This window comes from Canis lupus, chromosome 8 (genome assembly GCF_048164855.1).
Source record: "Canis lupus baileyi chromosome 8, mCanLup2.hap1, whole genome shotgun sequence".
Classification (NCBI taxonomy): Eukaryota; Metazoa; Chordata; class Mammalia; order Carnivora; family Canidae; genus Canis; species Canis lupus.
Genome location: NC_132845.1, coordinates 71759771 through 71773843, shown reverse-complemented (window position 1 = coordinate 71773843; position 14073 = coordinate 71759771). Strand labels below are relative to the sequence as shown.

General features: G+C 55.2%; 1 long non-coding RNA gene across 1 annotated transcript; it reads left to right on the top strand.

Moving 5' to 3' along the window:
• Positions 1-543: 543 nt before the first annotated feature.
• On the top strand, positions 544-3812 carry LOC140637685 (uncharacterized). The gene is made up of 3 exons (XR_012034743.1): positions 544-667; positions 1546-1785; positions 2497-3812. It is a non-coding gene; the product is annotated as an uncharacterized lncRNA (long non-coding RNA).
• The last annotated feature ends 10261 nt before the right edge of the window (positions 3813-14073 follow it).

The window sequence follows — 14073 nt, the reverse complement described above, 5'->3', positions numbered from 1 at the left end:
GCCGGCCGGAGGGGCGGGGCCGCGGCGGGGGTCTCGGGCCGGCCGGGGGGCTGGCGCTCGGCGGCCCCCACCCCCGGCGCGGGCTGCGGCGGAGGGCGGGGCGCGGCGCGGGGAGCGGAGCCGAGAGCGGGAGCGCAGGGAGGCTCTTTGTTCTGTAATCCCAGTAAGATTGCCAGCCATTCGCCCCGGCCCTAATCCCAGCCCCGCGCAACACCACCCTCCATTGGCTGCCATTTACATACGGGATTAGCCCGCCCGGCCCGCCCCGCGCCCCGGCCTGGGCACCGCGGGGGGAGCGCCGCGCCCCCCGCCCCGCCCCGCCCCGCCCCGCCCCCGGCGCCCCGAGCGCGCCGCCCGCCGCCCGCCGCCCGCCGCCAGGGGGGCCTGCGGGAGGGGCGGGAGGGGCGGGAGGGGCGCCCGCGGCCCCGGCGCCCCCTGGCTGCCCGCCGACGCCCCTCCGCCTGCCCCTCCGCAGCGCGGGGTGCGGGGTGCGGGGCGGACTAGGAGGCCGGGGCGCGGGGTCAAGGTCACCCGGCGGGCGGCGGGAGGCACCCGGGAGCGGGGAGCGGGGAGCGGGGAGCGGAGGCCGGCGCCAGGGCCAGGCGGGCGGCCGCGGCGGCTGCAGAACTGAAGTCGGCCGCCGGCTGGTCACTCCCACCTTGCCCAGGTTAGCTTCCGGCCAGGTCCAGGTACCTCTTTCAGCCTTTGTCCCCCGGGATGTGAAGGAAGGCAGTGGCCTGCCCAAGGTCGCAGCAGATCCAGTCGGAGGCTCCGGGGCCCATCTTGTCCGGGCAGCCCTCCTTCTGATCCCCGGCTCGGGCTTTTGCCACCCGCTTCCTCTACCATACCAGCGTCCTGCGGAATCGGGGAGCACACTTCCCATCCTCTCCAAAGCCCTGCATCTTAATTCAGCACAAGGAGTGGTGCCCTGAGTCCTGTGCTAGGCCCTGGCTATGCTGGGCACTCCTGGGAGGGACACAAGTCAGGCAGGCCCGGACCCCAGGGAGCTCCTGGCCTAGATGGAGAGAGAGCGGCACAGAGATTGAGAATCTTCAGGGTCCCAGCAAAGCCCTCGAGGTCTTCCCCCAGCTTCCTGGGGCCCCGCTGGGCACTTGGTAAAGGATAAACTTGGCTGACCAGGTCTATCCCACAAGCCTGTCAGACAGCTCCTCCTGGGCAGGCCAGGTCCACAAGGCCCAGCCAAGGGCCAAGCCCCAGGAGCCCTGGTGCCCACCGAATGCCTTGCTCACAGTGTTGGCCAGAGGACTGAGGACTGGGCATGAGGCCACGATGCCCCCTCCATCCCACACTGCTTTTTGCCCTCTTGGGGGTACCACCCTATCCCCAGCATCACTGTTGTGTGCCCCCCCCTCCGCCCCTCCAATCCCCACCTGCCCTCTGCTGGCCCTGGTGTGGCAATGTCACTGAAGGGAAAAGCTAAGATCTAGAGACTGTGGGTTCAAATCCTGGCTCTTCCTCTTAACACCAGGTGACCTTAGGCAGAGCAGTTCACCTCCCTGAACCTCTATTTCCCATCTTTTGCAGCCTCTCAGTAAACCACAACGTGGCCCCACTGTGGAGAACAGTGATGATGGATGCTTTCTAAGCATCACTAAGCCTGTGGGGGTGTCTTGTATTGGCCTCATTTTACGATGAGGGGAAGTGACTTGCTTAGGGACATACAGCACCAGCATCGCGTGGCTGGGACTGTCATCATAGCCCTGGTTCAGCCCACTGGCCTACTGTTCCTCTACCCCATCTGCATCAGCCCACGATATGTTGGAGGTAAGGCATGGCCTTTGTGGGCCCACCTGGGGCACACTGGTCCCCAAAAGGGCTGTCTAGATGGGCTGTTGGTTTCTAGGGAGAATGCTTTCCAGACCCTAAGTCCTGGGGCAGAGTGCCAGAAGCCTTTGCACCTCAAGGTGGAGAGTAGCTAAGCCCTAGTGGGGAGGGAGCACCAGTGTGTGCTCAGTACTGCCCTCTGCAGGCAGAATCCGGAGCAGCAATGATGCAAGTGGAGTGCTGGGGTTAAGTGCCCTCTTCCAGCCTCTGGGCTGCTCTTCTGCGGGCCGGTAGAGCCAGCCCGAGCCCAACCTTGCCTAGGTAGACTGGGTGCAGTGTGGTCAGCAGAAGGCCTTGGCCCGGCATGCGTAAGCTCTGCTCCCCAGGGGATATGACACCAGGCTTCACATTCACTCACTGTGTCTCCTGGGCCAAGTTGATTGACCTCTGTCCTAGGCCAAGTCTCTCTCAGCCTGAGCTACCTCATCAAGAATATGGAGACAAGATAGTCCTTACTCTGTGTGATGGCTGTGGAGACTGAATGACATGTGACACAGGACAAATGCTTGGTGTAGTGCCTGGTACTACATCTAGAGGCAAATTTGCAGTCTTGGCCTTTGCTTGAGCTGCTCTTCCTGAGGAGGTGAGAATTCTAAGGACAAGGTCATGGACATTCTAATTTTGTCAAGTTCACTTCTTTCCCCTGAGTAGGGCAGCAGAAGCTCGCGCAGTTGGGAGGGGAGCTTGGCGAAGAAGTCCTTGCTGGTGACTGCTCCCCACCTGAAGGGGCTTCTTTCAGCTTTAAGAAGCACATTTGCGGGGCGCCTGGGTGGCTCCATCGATGGCTCTGCCTTCAGCGCAGGGCATGATCTTGGAGTCCTGGTATTGAGCCCTGCATCGGGCTCCCTGCTCAGTGGGGAGACTGCTCCTCCCTCTGCCTCTGAGCCTCCCCCTGCTTGTTCTCTCTCTCTGTCTATCTCTCTGTCTCTCTCAAATAAATAAATAAATAGGATCTTTAAAAAAAGAAGAAGGAGAACGTTTGCACTGGCCTTGCCTCATTCTCCCTCAGACCTGGCCGCATCCCCCTACTACACAGATGTGGAAATAGGCTCTGCTCACTGCCTACTCCTTATCAACCTCGAAGCCACAGGACCTCCTCCATCACAAAGCCTCCTCCAGCCTTGTCACCCTCCCAACAACCCTCCTGGGGAGTCACGTGGGCCTGACAATCCCATTTCACAGATGGGGATGGAAGATGCCAGGGCACTGGCGGAAGTGAGTGCATCCCTGGGTGTCCTGTATCCCTGTCAGTCCAGGGACTCCCTGGCAGGAGCTAGTCTCTACCTCCTGGCCCAGTGTGTATATTCCAGGGTCTCTGATGAGCAGATCTAGCCAGCAGGAAAAGCTGCCCACAGGGACTCAGTCCCCATGCCTCACTGGGGTTTGGGCCCAGTCCTGGGTCCCTGACCTCCTGCATGCATCATTGCCTTGTTCCACAATTCTGGGCCACTTCTCCTGGCTTCTTGGACGTAAGACTCCAGGGGGTCAGGGAGCAGATAGAGAGACAACCCTGCTGTCCCCAGTGAGGTAACTCTTAGCTTGAGGCAAGCTTCCAGGGAGCCTGGGACTATGCTACCCTGGACATGACCACAGGAGCCAAAGGGGAGGACGCTGAACCCAGCACTTTAATCTTATAGGTAGGTCAGGAGCCTGCATTTTGGGAGGGCAGGATTGGGTCCCAGCAGCCCAGCCATACATGTCAGAGGTGGACCTCAGACTCCCAATTCCCCAACCTGCCATTCATTTTTCCCATCTCCATGGGTTTCCTTGGATTTTCAGGAAATGATTTTTCTCTGATAATTAGTATTCATCCTTTTAAAATAAGACTTGAACAGCTTCTGGAACCAGCTACTCCTCTTTCTCTTCAGAGACTCTCCTGCTCCATCATAGAAATCAAAGGGAAAATAAGATTCATTGTATGGAAATGTGCTTTGAAGGCAGCAGGCAGGGAAGCCTTGGTGGCTCAGTGGTGGATTGTCTGCCTTCGGGGCAGGGTCCTGGGATCAAGTCCTACATCAGGCTCCCTGCAAGGAGCCTGCTTCTCCCTCTTGCCTATGTCTCTGCCTCTCTCTGTGTGTCTCTCATGAATAAAAAATAATAATAATAAATGTTTTAAATGAAGGCACCGTGCAGGGTCTGTTCAACCAGGACAGACAAGGTGGGCATAGAATCTGGAGCCTAGATGTTAAATGTTATCCCTACCAGCCAGAGCATTCAGGCGATAGGGAGGCCCCATCGCACCAAGGGTAGGTAGGTGATGGGCTTGCTGCAGGGGAGGGCAGCCTCCTGAGTCTGTGACCCAAATCACCCCCCTCCACAGACAGGCCATTCCCCCAGGCCACCAGCATCTCCCTTCATTCCCAAATATTTGTTTCCATGGCGCCTCCAGGCCCATAAGGACAGAAATAATTTCTTTCCCTGTGGTGTCCCATCAGCAGAGTAACCTCTCAGAGTCCTCCAAGGCTTCCGGACCCAACAAAGTACAGCGCTCTTTCTGGGACTTCACACACCCAGGCTGGCAAGCTGCGGCAGGAGGCAAGGAGGTCTGCCATCAGGACATGGGCAGATCTGCAGCCTTGGCCTCCTGGGTCCCTGGGTTTGCCCCCCATGAGGAGTGGCGGGCAGCACTGGCCAACAGAAATAGGTGGCGAGCCACAAATGCACACCACAGAGGAAATTTGAAATTTCCTAGTAGCTGCATTTTAAAAAGTGAAGAAGAAACAGGTGAAATTAATTTCAACAATAAATTTTATTCAACCCAGCCTTGTATTTGGTGTATTCAGCCCAGACTGTATTTGTTTCAGCGCATAATATTTTTAAAGATTTAAGATGTTTTATATTTTTTGTTACAAAGTCTTTGACTTAAATATCCACTTACATCTCAGTTTGGATGAGACAGACTTTCATACGTAGCTAGTGGCTAAAGGGGTCACCTTCTATCTCAGCTCACAGCTGACTCTGTTGGGGCCTGGGGCTCAGTTTTTCCTTGCCCTGCATACCTGTTAAAGGTGCAGGCTCAAGACCTTCCAGATGTGTGGGCTCAGACCCTGTGGAGGGGTGGCAGGGAGGCCCGGGACTTTGCACAGTAGAACATGGTCCCTAGCTCTTCTGATACACATTCAAGTTTAGGGAGTGCTTTCAAGCTCTGGCATCCGTGATTTGACCACACTCAGCCACGCAGGACTGGCCCACTGCCATGTCTCTTGTGCCATGGGGCACTTAGTGCCGGCTCCTCTGTCACAGACAGGCCTGGCATCTGAGTCAGACTGGCCCTGAGATGGGAGGGCCTGGGATCTACACCACAGTACCCTGTCTGTGCTGGGTATCACGTAGCCTCAGAACTTGGGGACTCTGGGCCAGCAGCTGTGGCGTGTGTACCAGTGAGCCAGATAGGGCATCCACCTGAGCCTAAGGTCATGCCCCCGGCCCCATGGGGAATGGCAAACCAACCAGACACCCCCCGTCTGGCCTCAGTGCCCCCTAAAATATTTCTCTCCCACCCTGGGATTTCCTGGGGCCCCAAGAGGAGCTATAGCTCCTCAGCTCCAGGGGAAGGGTCCTCCTTTTCCCTACCAGCCTGCTATACCCATTGACACCCCCCCCCCCACCTCCCTGAAAGGAGGGATCTGCTTAGGCCTTGGAGTCATAGAAGGAAAGCCACCTTTGCATGGTGTCCTGACCCCAGTGTCCTGCCCACCCAGCTCTTAATCCTGTAGATCTTAGCCTTCCTGACCTCACTGACCAGACCAGCCCCCTGAGTGAGGCTCCCAGAGCCCTTAGGCACTCTGAGTACTCTGGCCCGTTGATTTGACGTTGGGTGAGTGATAATTTGATCCCCGTTTGACTCACCCCAATAAACTCTGCTCAGTTGGGGGAGAGGAGGTACAGGGATCCTCAGGCATTGCTCTGTCCTCAGCACCCACGTTAGCACACAGAGCAAACATTTGCTGAAGGAAGGAAGGAAGGAAGGAAGGAAGGAAGGAAGGAAGGCAGGCTTGGGTCTCCTCTGCTGTCAGGTGCCTTGTTGATCTGTTTGCTCTGTGTTTCCCTCCGTCTGTTGGTCGCTGCCTTTGTAGGGAGCTCTTCCAGCAGGACCCCTTGCTCTGTGCACCTCCCTGCCTCGCGCCTCCTCCTCCTCCGACTCTCCTCCGCTGGAATCTGTCAAGAAGAGAGAGAGCATGTAATTGAGTTGGGGCCGTCTCCATGGCTGCAGCCGCAGAGTAACTGAAAGATCAATTTGGAAAGACTATCTCAGTAATAATTGCACCTTAATAGTTTCTGTGAGGCAGAGAGGGGCTTGGTGCGAGGGGGTCAGGACAACCCCGGGCCCCTGGCAGGAATAGGCCACCCAGAGGCCCTGGTGTCCCTGGGCAGGGCTCCGGAGGGGATTTGCCCTTGGCCAGACACAGGATGAGATGGGAGAAAGGGGAGGCAGGCCAGTCTCACCCCCCACCGCCCCCACTCACACCTCCCAGAGGTGGCCCTGCCCCTGCTCATACCTGCTGTGCCCTGCTCCTGTTTAAAATTTATGCTTATGATCGGAATTATCAGCAATAATGATAACATGATTATAATTGCCGAGCTGCCTGGCTCAATTGCAGCACTGTTGGTAAATATTATGATAGAGAGTAGCGTGAGGTCACTGCCTCCTAGAGCTTGAGGGATAGGGTGGGGATGGGAGGGCCATGAGGGGTCGTGTGACCCCTCCCCAGCCCCCACCCTCTCCAGAAAACTCAGTACTCCTCCCCCATTCACTCATCCATTCACCAACAATCCTGCCTGCTTAAATCTAACTGCAATCCCTCCTGCTTTAGGCTCAGCTCAGCAGTGAGCATTTAGGAGCCTGTGAGGATGTGGGGGCATGCCATGTGTCGCCCCACCAACAGAAGGACTCCAAGGCTGTGGTGTGACTCCCACCTGGGAGGTAAGGAGGCCCAAGGATGGTCCTTCACACCCACACTGGTGTGCCTGGTGACTCAGGCCCACAGGAACTCAGAGGTGGCCTGGGGGTCTTAGTGGGGGGCCCTGGGACAGGGCCACTGCCCCAGGCACACCATTCCAGGGGGACAGGGATACTTCTGGCATCCAGAGGTCTTCCCTTCTGCTCAGGAGAAGCGAGCCTGGGGCCCAGGGTGGGAACAAGGACAACAAACAGTTCACCTCAAACATAAAAATGGCCCTTTGAGAGACCCACCAAGGTAGCCCAAGGCTGGGGGGAGAGGTGCCAGCGCAGAGTTCCGGCAGGCCCCGCTTCCAGCTGAGCCCGCAGCGCCCAGTGGGGCCAGGCGCTCCCTCGGCCTGCGCCCTCCAGCCCGGGTCTCTGCTCTGTTCCACGGTGACGTGCTCAGAAAGGGCTGCGGGCGCCGACAGCGGATGAGGACCCCGAGCAATGCCCAAGGGGAAGGCCACGGCCCAGGACCGGACGGTGTGCGTGGGCCGCCCCGTGGTGAGGAGGGTCAGCACCCCCATTTATGGCTGGGGGCTCTGAGGCCCAGAGAGACTCCCCCAGTCCCGTCCCCCCGCAGCAGCAAGTGACAGGGCGGGACCTGCCCTGAGCCCGTGTGTGGCGACTTCTGGAACAGGACGGAGCCCGAGCCCGCCGCCCCGCAGCCCCCGACTTGCTGCATTATTCATAAGCCCGACATTCCCCCAGGGGTAAACATGCAGGAGGAGCGTTTCAAATCCACTTTCCTGCTCTGAAAAATAAATAAATGAGCAGAGAATGCCAGCGCACTCGGAGGCGGTGGGCCCAGGCTGGGCAGAGCCCTGGGAAAGCTCACAGATGGCCTTTTTCTTTTTTTTTTCTTTTTTTTTTTTTTTATTTATGATAGTCACACAGAGAGAGAGAGGCAGAGACACAGGCAGAGGGAGAAGCAGGCTCCATGCACCGGGAGCCCGACGTGGGATTCGATCCCGGGTCTCCAGGATCGCGCCCTGGGCCAAAGGCAGGCGCCAAACCGCTGCGCCACCCAGGGATCCCCAGATGGCCTATTTCTGTCCCCTCACCCGGGGCCCCTGAATGGCAGGCCCGAGATCCACGAGGTTGGCTAGCCGACTGTGGGCTGGATGTCAGCCCCCACCTGTCCCCGGGACCCCTTGAGATCTCAGAAGGGAAAGATCTTTCAGGGACAGTGGGGGCTGTTTGCTCCCATAGGAGCCTCTTCACTCCAGCGTAGGGAGTCAGGAGTTGCTGTGCAACCACAGGCAAGTCTCTTCCCCTCTCTGGGCTTTTGTTTTTTCATTTATAAATGAGGGGAGTTCTCTAACATTCTAATGAATTCCCCTCAGTTTCGTCCTATACGGTGACCATTTGAGCCAGAAGCAGAGAGAAGCAAGCAATCAAGAGAAAGAGGTTGTTCAGCCCAGTGGTTAACGGCGTGATTTCCAGGGGCGCCAGGGTGGTTCAGTTGGTTGAGCGTCTGCCTTGGGCTCAGGTTGTGATCCTGGGATCCTGGGATTGAGCGGAGAGTCTGCTTCTCCCTCTCTCTCTGCCCCTCCTTCCCACTCGTGTTCTCTCTCTCTGCCCTCTCTCTCAAATAAATAAATAAAATCTTCAAAAGAGGGGCACCTGAGTGGCTTAGTCAGTTAAACATCTGCCTTTGGCTCAGGCCATGATCCCAGGGTCCTGGGATGGAGCCCCATGTGGGGACCCCTGCTCGGTGGGGAGTCTGCTTCTCTCTCTCCCTCTCCCCCTGCTCGTGCTCCCTCTCTCTATTAAGTAAATAAAATCTTTTTTAAAGAAAACTTAAAAAAAGGGATGCCTGGTTGGCTCAGCAGTTGATTGTCTGCCTTCAGCCCAGGGCGTGATCCTGGAGCCTTGGGATCGAGTCCCACGTCGGGCTCCCTGCATGGAGCCTGCTTTTCCTCTGCCTGTGTCTCTGCCTCTCTCTGTGTGTGTCTCATGAATAAATAAACAAAATCTTAAATTAAAAAAAAAAAAAACTTAAAAAAAAAAAAGAGTGCGAGTTTTAGCTCAGCCACTGGCTTGCTTGCTAGCTGTATGTCTTTGGGCAAATAACCTCACCCCTCTGTGCATCAACGAGTGACCTCTCTGATTACGTGGGGACTAGGAGCTTGCACGCCTGCAGGAGGTGCTGTGGGAAGTAAATGAGTCCTGCAAGCCAAATAATCAGAACTGCGTCTGGCTGGTATAAGGCCTCAGAACATTAGCTGTGGGTGCCCCCACTACCTGCCTTCTGCCCCCCAGCACCCTGCAGCCTCAGGGACCTTTGTGAGGAGGCAAGCCAGGCACCTGAGAGGACAGACACACTAACGTCTAGACCTACTGCTCCGGGCTTCAGTGGCTGGGCAGGCTGTAGACAGGCAAGCCGTGGGCATGGGTAGCTCACAGGGGCTCAGGGCGCCAGGGTGCCTCCATGGTTAGCACATCACACTTATCACCCCAGCACCACACCTGACCACATTCTAATTTGTTCAGAGGCCGCCAGCACCCTGCCAGCTAGGACTGCCTCAGACATGCCCCTTGACATTTGTGGGCATGTGGGTCCTCTGCCCAAGCTCCTGAGAGTGACATCCAGCTCTGAGAAACAGTTCTGTCCAGGCCGGAGCCCCGCTGGACCAGGCGCTTCCTGTCACTGCAGACGTTCACGACCCGCTCACAGCTAGCTCTTGGTCCTTTCCAGCCAGCTGTCCCGCTGATGCCAGGGCCCTCGTCTGTGTTATTCTCTGCTCTACATCCTGCCTCCAGAACACTGCCCAAAGAAGCTCAATAGATGTGTGTTTATTGGATGAGGGGTGGGTGGGCCTCTCTAGGGCTTAGCCTGGACCTGGAGTGCTAGGCCCCCACCCCTCAACCAAGGGACAATCTTCAATTCTGGATTTGCAGTAAGTCCCCGGAATGGGTGCTAATTCCCCCTGGAGATGCTGCTTAGGTGGACACACGTGCCACGGCCACCCTGGACTCTCAGAGAACCCCGAGGCCCTGAGACCGGTGGCCACTGGGTGGGTCCTCAAAGCCCTCTGGTCTGCCTGCCAACATTCTGATCACCTCTTCTGGCCCTCATGTCACTGCCTCCAGGAAGGAGTCCCTGATCTCAGGCTGGCCAGCTGCCTATCCGCACACCCTCCGCCCCCAACAGCCACAGTGCTCTGCGCCTGCTCAGTCAGGTTTGCAGATAGTTGTGTAAAGGAGAAAAGAGAACCAGAAGACACACTTCTCTTCCTGCAGGGCCCCTGAATAGTTCACACCCCAGGGCTTGGGCCAGCTCTCCAATTGCAGAATGAAAAATGGGGTGCGCACTGTTCAAAAAGCAGGAAAATGTATCTTTAAAATAAACTTTTTTCTTTCTCCCACTATCTTTCAATAGATGTTGGTTTCTTTTAAAAAAAATATTTTTATTAATTATTCATGAGAGACAGAGAGAGAGAGAGAGAGAGAGGCAGAGACACAGGCAGAGGGAGAAGCAGGCTCCCTGCAGGGAGCCCGATGTGGGACTTGATCCTGGGACCCCAGGATCATGCCCTGAGCCAAAGGCAGACACTCAACCACTGAGCCACTCAGGCGTCCCTAGATGATGGTTTCTTAACAATTTGCTACTTAAAAGTGTTGTAAGTAAGGAAAAATTTAAATTTAAAATTGCGGGACACCTGGGTGGCTCGGCAGTTGAGCGGCTGCCTTCAGCTCAGGGAGTGATCTCAGGGTCCTGGGATCAAGTTCCACACCGGGCTCCCTGCAGGGAGCCTGCTTCTCCCTCTGCCTGTGTCTCTGCCTCTCTCTCTGTGTTTCTCGTGAATAAATACCTAAAATATGTAAAACAAAAACAAAATAAAATTGCATTTTGCTATCATTCTTTACCATTCATCTTCACATTGCTCAAGGCCATTATTTAAAAAGTTCTTATTTATCTCTGCACCCAACATGGGGCTTGAACTCATGACCCTGAGATCAAGAGTCACACACTCTTCCCACTGAGCCAGCTAGATGCCCCCAAATGCCAGTTTTAAACAAAGCTGTGAGGGCATTTGACCCCTACTTGAAATCACCAAATTTACACAGTATCATGCTTTGTACCTGTGGAGATGCACAGGCACACCTCAGAGACACTTCAGGTTTGGTCGCAGACCACTGCAACAAAGCGAACATTTCAGTGAAGCTCTTATCACAATAAAGTGAGTCGAATGAATTATCACAATAAAGCGAGTCAAATGGTTTCTTGGTGCATAGAAAAGTTATGGCCATGCTATTCGTAGCCTAGTAAGTGCAATAGCGTTATATCTCAAAAAATGGACACATCTTAATTTTAATACGCTTTGTTGCTAAAAAGTGCTAAGCATCATCCGAGCTTTCAGTGACTCGTAATTACTGATCACAGATTGATTGTCATGACAAATATAATAATGAAAAAGTTTGAAATAATGTGAGAAGGACCAAAACGTGACTCAGAGACACGAGGTGAGCAGAGGCTGTTGGAAAAATGACATCAAGAGGCTTGCTCAGCACCAGGTTGCCACAAATCTCCAATTTGTAAAAAACATATCTGCAATGTGTGCAACAAAATGAGGTAGCCTGTATTTCCCTGTTTCTCCAACAGTGGGAAAAACTGCCCCAAACTAACTCAACTCTATTTCATGGTTGTTGTTTTATTTTTAAAGATTTTATTTATTTATTTTAGAAAGCAGGCATGCACGAGCAGGGGGAGGGGCAGAGGGAGACAGAGAGGGAGGAGAGAATCTTCAGGAGACTCCGTGCTGAGCAGGGAGCCCCATGTGGGGCTTGATCCCATGACCCTGAGATCATCATCATGACCCAAGATTTGGATTCTCAACCAACAGAGTCACCCAGGCGCCCCTCTATTTTACTTCTTGATACATACACATTCAACCAACTTCCTCTACCTTTGGCTTATGATGTACAGGTGACCCTTGGACGCTTTCTGAGAAAGTCATTGTCTCCCTTCTGCATTCAGAACAGGCTTGAACAGAAAGTAGGGCCTCTCAGGGCTGTCGGCAGCCCCCCTTTTTAAAAGATTTTATTTTATTTTAAAAGATTTTATTTATTTATTCATGAGAATATACAGAGAGGAGAGAGAGGCAGAGACACAGGCAGAGGGAGAAGCAGGCTCCATGCGGGGAACCCGACTCGACCCGGGTCTCCGGAATCACGCCCTGAGTGGAAGGCAGATGCTCAACCGCTGAGGCACCCAGGTGCCTTGGCAGCCCCTTCATATGACATGTGTGCCTTGACCTGCTTGAGTCTCGCTGAACTCCTGCTCACCTTGGGCCCACTGGGACTCCATGCCCACGGGTCATCACCAATGCTGTATGCGAGTATGACAGCACAGGACACGGACACACATGTTCTGAATACGCCCTCTGCTCCCATGCATGCTCATGATCTTGTTGGACTTCACTAAAACACACACTCAAAGATGAAATGATTAAGGATTCTTTTTTAAAAAAAAAAATTATTCATGAGAGACACAGAGAGAGGCAGAGACACAGGCAGAGGGAGAAGCAGGCCCCATGCAGGGAGCCCGATGTGGGACTCAACCCCAGGACCCCGGGATCACGCCCTGAGCCAAAGGCAGATGCCCAACCGCTGAGCCACCTGGGCGCCCTGATTAAGGAGTCTACGACAGCAACAGCAGAGCACGTGACCAGGGGTGGAGCATGTCTGAGCAGCCGAGCCCTCTATGGCCCAAGAAGCGGGCTCTGTTTGCATATTAATGGCCACCTGCAGGGCTGGTTCCTTCTGGTGACCAAAGGAGTGTGCTGTGGCCCTGGGGACCCAGTCCAGGCCAGCCTGGGGCCTCCACTCCAAAGCCAGTCAAGGCCATCACCTCTAGCTGTCCACCCTGAGCAATGGCCCCGAATTTCTACTCCAGCTGATCTCCCACACCCCTAGCTCTTCATCCCACCCAGAAACCAGAGACCTGCCTCCCCACACCCGCCTCTCCCGAGCTGTGCAATCTTGAGTCGGCACCTCCCCTCTCTGAGCCTCACTTTCTCTGGGGTGCCAGCGGCGATGCTGCGGGCTGCTGGATCCGCTCTGCGAGCTTGTGGCCAGCCAGGTCAGGGGAGCAGTTGTCCTTCTATCTTGTCCACCTCTGTCACACTGGAGATACTTAAGGGAACTCTCAGAGTTCATGGTCGCCCAGCCTGGCCCCCTTCTTGGGGTGGGGGGTGTTCATGCCAAAATGCATGGGTTTCCTACCCAGTTGGAGTTTCTGCTGACACAGCTGTATTTTCAGCACTGGCATTGTGCTTGTATTTGGGTCAGACCTATTTTAACTCTGCTGGGACCAGAGCTGAGCAGGGCTGACACAGGGAAGTACTGGTTGGTTCAGCCCAGCTGGGCTGCCGAGGGCCCAGGAGGCGGCAGAGGGAGGAGCAGGGAGGTGTGAAGGGAGGCAGCAAGGGGCAGAGAGCCTTGAACCCCACGCTCCCTCACCCTCTCCCTTCCTGGGAGACCCTGATACACACTTAGCTGGGGAGGAGGGGAGGGAGCCCTGGTCGGAGCATGGTTTAGGTTCACCAGTGTGCGGTATGACTTTCCCCACCTGTGTGATGACGAGCTGCTTCAATGATGCTAAGCAACATGTCCAGGTTCTTATGTCCTTGCAGTAAAGAGGAGTCCTGACTAGGACACCTGGGTGGCTCAGTCAGTTAAGTGTTTGATCTCAGCTCAGGTCATGATCTTGGGGTCCTGGGATCCAGCCCCGTGTCAGACTCCTCGCTCAGCCTGAATTCTGCAAGTCCCTCTTCCTGTGCCCCTCCCCTTTTTCGTGCTCTCTCTCTCTCAAATAAATAAATAAATAAATAAATAAATAAATAAATAAAATTAAAAAAAAACAAAAAAAGAGGACCCCTGACTGTTGTCCTGGTGGAGCCACCTCCTAGCTGTGTGACCCTGTCCAAGTTACAAAACCTCTCCGTGCCTGAATGTCCCAGCTGCAAGATGGGGATAAAATAGGACCAATCTCATGAGGCTGTTAGGAGTGAGATGACAGATGGTACGTGAGGATGGTCAAGTGGTTACCACGTGCCAAGTGGGGGCCTCAGGAGGAGGTAATCGGTGGTGGTGGTGGTGGTTGTGGTGGTGGTGTTCCCATGATGGGTCATCCAGCCAAGGTGCCCCTCACCTCCCTCCCCTCCTCAGCCCAGGCCTGGGCTGTGGAGACCCTGTGCTCATTGACATTCCGACCACTGGGATCCTTACCCGGCCTGAGCAAACCTAACCCTGGCGTCTATCTCCAGATCTGGTAATTA